Raw genomic sequence first — 6,740 nt, 5'->3', positions numbered from 1 at the left:
GGTTTCCTTGAAGACCGGCAGATGGCTAGGCTCCGAGGGACACTTCCGGATCCGCCCCGCCACAGCCACAAAAGGGAGCTACCTCGTCCGGCACCACTGGGGCACGGCAGTCTTTTCGGCCCGTACTCACGTTGCTTCATGTATCAGGTGCTCGCCGGGATCCTTGCTGTCGCGGCGAACTTCGACGGGGCGGCGGCGTTCCCCATCTCGGAGCCATGGACGCCACTATCCGGATTTGCGACAATGTCAACCGGCAGCCCATTCGAGCCAGCGGAGGCTGCAGAAACTTTTCTGGGTTTCCTTGAAGACCGGCAGATGGCTAGGCTCCGAGGGACACTTCCGGATCCGCCCCGCCACAGCCACAAAAGGGAGCTACCTCGTCCGGCACCACTGGGGCACGGCACTCTTTTCGGCCCGTACTCACGTTGCTTCATGTATCAGGTGCTCGCCGGGATCCTTGCTGTCGCGGCGAACTTCGACGGGGCGGCGGCGTTTCCCATCTCGGAGCCATGGACGCCACTATCCGGATTTGCGACAATGTCAACCGGCAGCCCATTCGAGCCAGCGGAGGCTGCAGAAACTTTTCTGGGTTTCCTTGAAGACCGGCAGATGGCTAGGCTCCGAGGGACACTTCCGGATCCGCCCCGCCACAGCCACAAAAGGGAGCTACCTTGTCCGGCACCACTGGGGCACGGCACTCTTTTCGGCCCGTACTCACGTTGCTTCATGTATCAGGTGCTCGCCGGGATCCTTGCTGTCGCGGCGAACTTCGACGGGGCGGCGGCGTTCCCCATCTCGGAGCCATGGACGCCACTATCCGGATTTGCGACAATGTCAACCGGCAGCCCATTCGAGCCAGCGGAGGCTGCAGAAACTTTTCTGGGTTTCCTTGAAGACCGGCAGATGGCTGGGCTCCGAGGGACACTTCCGGATCCGCCCCGCCACAGCCACAAAAGGGAGCTACCTCGTCCGGCACCACTGGGGCACGGCACTCTTTTCGGCCCGTACTCACGTTGCTTCATGTATCAGGTGCTCGCCGGGATCCTTGCTGTCGCGGCGAACTTCGACGGGGCGGCGGCGTTCCCCATGTCGGAGCCATGGACGCCACTATCCGGATTTGCGACAATGTCAACCGGCAGCCCATTCGAGCCAGCGGAGGCTGCAGAAACTTTTCTGGGTTTCCTTGAAGACCGGCAGATGGCTAGGCTCCGAGGGACACTTCCGGATCCGCCCCGCCACAGCCACAAAAGGGAGCTACCTCGTCCGGCACCACTGGGGCACGGCACTCTTTTCGGCCCGTACTCACGTTGCTTCATGTATCAGGTGCTCGCCGGGATCCTTGCTGTCGCGGCGAACTTCGACGGGGCGGCGGCGTTCCCCATGTCGCAGCCATGGACGCCACTATCCGGATTTGCGACAATGTCAACCGGCAGCCCATTCGAGCCAGCGGAGGCTGCAGAAACTTTTCTGGGTTTCCTTGAAGATCGGCAGATGGCTAGGCTCCGAGGGACACTTCCGGATCCGCCCCGCCACAGCCACAAAAGGGAGCTACCTCGTCCGGCACCACTGGGGCACGGCACTCTTTTCGGCCCGTACTCACGTTGCTTCATGTATCAGGTGCTCGCCGGGATCCTTGCTGTCGCGGCGAACTTCGACGGGGCGGCGGCGTTCCCCATCTCGGAGCCATGGACGCCACTATCCGGATTTGCGACAATGTCAACCGGCAGCCCATTCGAGCCAGCGGAGGCTACAGAAACTTTTCTGGGTTTCCTTGAAGACCGGCAGATGGCTAGGCTCCGAGGGACACTTCCGGATCCGCCCCGCCACAGCCACAAAAAGGAGCTACCTCGTCCGGCAAAACTGGGGCACGGCACTCTTTTCGGCCCGTACTCACGTTGCTTCATGTATCAGGTGCTCGCCGGGATCCTTGCTGTCGCGGAGAACTTCGACGGGGCGGCGGCGTTCCCCATGTCGGAGCCATGGACGCCACTATCCGGATTTGCGACAATGTCAACCGGCAGCCCATTCGAGCCAGCGGAGGCTGCAGAAACTTTTCTGGGTTTCCTTGAAGACCGGCAGATGGCTAGGCCCCGAGGGACACTTCCGGATCCGCCCCGCCACAGCCACAAAAGGGAGCTACCTCGTCCGGCACCACTGGGGCACGGCACTCTTTTCGGCCCGTACTCACGTTGCTTCATGTATCAGGTGCTCGCCGGGATCCTTGCTGTCGCGGCGAACTTCGACGGGGCGGCGGCGTTCCCCATGTCGCAGCCATGGACGCCACTATCCGGATTTGCGACAATGTCAACCGGCAGCCCATTCGAGCCAGCGGAGGCTGCAGAAACTTTTCTGGGTTTCCTTGAAGACCGGCAGATGGCTAGGCTCCGAGGGACACTTCCGGATCCGCCCCGCCACAGCCACAAAAGGGAGCTACCTCGTCCGGCAAAACTGGGGCACGGCACTCTTTTCGGCCCGTACTCACGTTGCTTCATGTATCAGGTGCTCGCCGGGATCCTTGCTGTCGCGGCGAACTTCGACGGGGCGGCGGCGTTCCCCATCTCGGAGCCATGGACGCCACTATCCGGATTTGCGACAATGTCAACCGGCAGCCCATTCGAGCCAGCGGAGGCTGCAGAAACTTTTCTGGGTTTCCTTGAAGACCGGCAGATGGCTAGGCTCCGAGGGACACTTCCGGATCCGCCCCGCCACAGCCACAAAAGGGAGCTACCTCGTCCGGCAAAACTGGGGCACGGCAGTCTTTTCGGCCCGTACTCACGTTGCTTCATGTATCAGGTTGGTTACTTGAAATGCTCTAAATGCTATCGAACAGGTAATGTACTGCTTGTGAGAGTGTCGTGCCCTATCAACGAACGCATGCTGCACTGGTGTTCTTATCTTTTTCGTGTCGGGGTGATTGATGGGTTAACATCCGTGTTCTTCGACTCCTGTCTTGTTCACGAAGGCATATTGCTCCTCTTGGCAGGGGACGTGGAATCAAACCCCGGTCCCATGTCTAAGGCTGAAACTGAACAGTTGGGAAAAATTGAAAGCATACTCTTAGAATTGCAGTCGGGACAAGCAAGTGTTTTGGCAAAGCTAACAGGCATAGAAAAACGGCAAGCTGATCTTGAGAATAAGATTGATGGCGTAATTTCAAAGACAAAGGTACTAGAAAGACGCGTGGCACATGTTGAAGAAAGTGAGTTGAAACTTGAAGCCAAATTAGACGACCTTGAACGGCACTATGACAGAATCGCACACGACAAAACAGCACGCGACAAAACAGCACGGTCAAAACAGCACGCGTCAAAACCGCACAGCGTCAAAACAGCACGGCGACAAAACAGCACGCGTCAAAATAGCACGCGACAAAACAGCACAGCGTCAAAACAGCACAGCGACAGAAGAGCACGTGCCAAAACAGCGCGGCGTCAAAACAGCACAGCGTCAAAACAGCACAGCGACAAAACAGCACAACGTCATATGGGCACAGCGACAGAAGAGAACGGCGTCAAAACAGCAACGCGACAAAACAACACTGTGTCAAAACAGGAGATTGACAATATAGCTAGGGTTTGGCATTTTCGGTTTTTATTATTTCTATATTCGGCGTACCTTTTTCTGTTTGGAATAAAAAAACGTTCTTATTCCGAACAGAATTTTTCGGTTTATTGCGGTGAATATTTGTAGACTCATAAACTTCTCGATTCTTTTCTGTGTATTGACGAAAACCGGTATACTGACGAAAATGCAGTATTTAAAAGCGTTTGTTTAAAATGTATAGTGAGTAAACCAGGAATGTGGCTGTCTGTGGCAACCGAAGTGACCTGTTCTGCCAGGCACACTGGGACCCTATCGTGATCTGACATTATCGTCGTGTGCTCGTATTTGTACGTACACTGGACGTACATGAGCTTCACTACCACTTCGGTCGGAGAGGCAAATATCAAAATCCAGAAATTTGAAAGCATTGTACTTAGTGCGTTTTTTCGCCATTTTCACGACTGCGAGGGGTGGTAAATTCGCGCCGACCGCAGAAACGACAATAAAACAATCGTATGTATGCCCTCCTATAGTAGACGGAAGCTAGGGGTGTTAAATATGTGCGGCATTTACGGACGTCCTTGATTTGCATGGTTCAGTTCACGACTAAACTCTCTTATTTGAAGAAAGAATTCGGCACACAACTTCATATCAGGTGAAACACCCAGATATCGTCCTGAAGACCCTTGGGCCCCCGGAGCTTTTGTTGAACGTTGAACCGATCTCGGAGACACACTGAAAACAAGCTGAAAGCTGAAAAAAAGGAAGTGGCATGCGGTCAGTAATGAGTCGTAGCATACCCCCCCCCTTCCCGGCCTCTCCGAACTCCCTCGAAAATACTGACCTTTTTCAGTTAAAACCGAATGTGAAAAAAATAATTCGGCGTAATTTTCCCGGTTTTATTTTCTTTAAGCCGAAAACGCTGAACCCTATATATAGCGTATATGTAGTTAGAAAAATAAAAGCCGTTTGTAACGCCGGTTAGAGCGCAGCTCTTGAGGAGGAAAATGGAAGCGTACTGAGGGAAAGGTGACTACTTGAGGTCACGTGACCTAAGGGGGCTCGCGTGACGTCAGGGGGTCACGAGACCTCGGGGGTCCCGTGACTTCAGGGGGGTCACATGAACTCGGGAGGTCACGTGTCCCCAAGGGGGTCACGTGACCTCAGGGGGGTCACATGGCCTCAGTGGGGTCACGTGGCCTCAGGGGGTAACGTGATCTGAGGCGGGTCACGTGACCTGAGGGGGTCACGTGACCTCAAGGGGGTCGCGTGACCTCGGGGGTCACGTGACCTCGCAGTTACGCCGACGGCGACGCCGATGCCGACGCCGATGCCGACGCCGACGGCGACGGCGACGCCGACACCGCTCAAGCCAGAAACGGGCCCCTAAGAGCTCCGCTCTAAAATGTATGTCTGATTGTAGGCACTGTAAAGGAATGGAGGGTCTAAGCCAATTCGTTGAAAGCCAACTCGTCGAGGGCCGATTTGTCAAATCCGTTTTCTTGGGAGCAAGGTCGGAGGGGGGGGGGGGGGTATATTCGATGGGCATATGAAGGTGCCCTGGGCAGTACCGAAGCCTTTGCTTTAGCGTATTCTGGCTATTTCTCGAGCAGTTCTGCTAATTTTGACGCGCAAATTTGCTAACACTGTCGTCTACAAAAAAAAAAAAAAAACTAATTAATCGGATGGCTTGTTTCTGCTTCACCGGTTTCCCCTCGATCGAGGCCTTCGTCGGAAATAATCTGTGTATTTAATTCAAAACGACTTCTCGCCTGCAAGCTGCAGCCGCGAGTTTTCTGCACATTTTATTCACGGCGAATGAACCGCGCAGAATCGGTGCCCATGGTACACCTTGAATACGCTCAACATTAAAGTCACCTTATCTTACCGGTTCTATCAATGCATTTGTAATCGGCGCAAATACCGCTCTTTTCTTTTTTTTTTTATGGGGGGGGGGGGGGGGCGTTCTACGCTTTGGTGGTATTACGAAACGACGAGTACTATGGAACCTTACCGGACCGTCGCAAACCAGACGGTTCATAACTTGAACTTTTGAATTTCTTTTTTCCAATAACTTTTCCGCTTTCTCTGGTCCTACAGAAAAAAACCAGACAACGCGGCCAACATCGACGCGAAGATATCACCTTTAACTACCCAATCTCTTCAAGTATGCCCCCATCCTTTACAACCTAGCACCAAACTATGAAAGGGTCAGGGAGGTTCAAAATTATTTGCGCAGAGAGAGGTGAAGACCGCGCTCGAAGTTGCTACATGCGTGCTGTTTTGTCACTGTGCTGTTTTGACGCCGTGCTGTTTTGGCACGTGCTCTTTTGTCGTTGTGCCGTTTTGACGCTGTGCTGTTTTGTCGCGTGCTATTTTGACGCGTGCTGTTTTGTCGCCGTGCTGTTTTGACTCTGTGCTGTTTCGACGCGTTCTGTTTTGACCGTGCTGTTTTGTCGCGTGCTGTTTTGTCGTGTGCTGTTCTGTCGCGTTCCCCCTTGAAAATAGTCGACGATCAAACTTAGTATTTTTTGGTGTTCCTGACAACTCCAGGAAAGAGACATGGGATGAATCTGAGAAACTAATAAGGGACATCTGTAAAGAAACGTTATCTATCAACAATGTTGAGATCGAAAGAGCCCACCGCGTGGGAGCATTTAAAGATGAAAAAAAAATCGGCTTATCGTCGCGCATTTTGCTGGCTGGAAAGCCAGAGAAAATGTGAGGCGAAATGCCATTTAGGTTTAAAAATACCCCGATCAGCGTCTCGGAAGACTTCAGTCCCCTAGTTTAAGAAAAACGGCGCCAACTCTGGAACTACGCAAAAGAGAAAAGGCAAAATAAAGAAAACCGGGTCTATTTGAACTATGATAAGTTAGTAATAAATGGGCAGACGTTTATCTGGGACAGCGACACGTGTCAACCAGTCCTGCATCGTCCGACTAATCCCGAGATCGTAGCAGAATGACGACATCTACCTCCCATCAACGGACCAAGCAAAGATGACATTGTTGATATGCCAGAGAAACCTACGGTTTTGGTTGTGAACTGCCGTAACATCATGAATAAAGTTGATGAGCTTGCATCTTTAATAATGACTTTGAATCCACAGATTGTTATGGGGACCGAATCTTGGTTGGACGATACGGTCTCTGACCCTGAGGTTTTTCCGTCGGGATTTACGGTATATCGTAAAG

At 53.2% G+C, this 6,740-nt stretch overlaps 1 pseudogene; it reads left to right on the top strand.

The window, feature by feature from the left end:
* The first annotated feature begins 432 nt into the window (after positions 1–432).
* Positions 433–6,511, top strand: LOC121833554 (annotated as a pseudogene).
* Positions 6,512–6,740: the final 229 nt, after the last annotated feature.

The sequence above is a fragment of the Ixodes scapularis genome, unplaced genomic scaffold (genome assembly GCF_016920785.2).
Source record: "Ixodes scapularis isolate PalLabHiFi unplaced genomic scaffold, ASM1692078v2 PGA_scaffold8__174_contigs__length_109621045, whole genome shotgun sequence".
NCBI classification, from domain to species: domain Eukaryota; kingdom Metazoa; phylum Arthropoda; class Arachnida; order Ixodida; family Ixodidae; genus Ixodes; species Ixodes scapularis.
The sequence above is the reverse complement of the archived record's forward strand: the minus strand, read 5'-3'. Positions and strand labels throughout refer to the sequence as shown.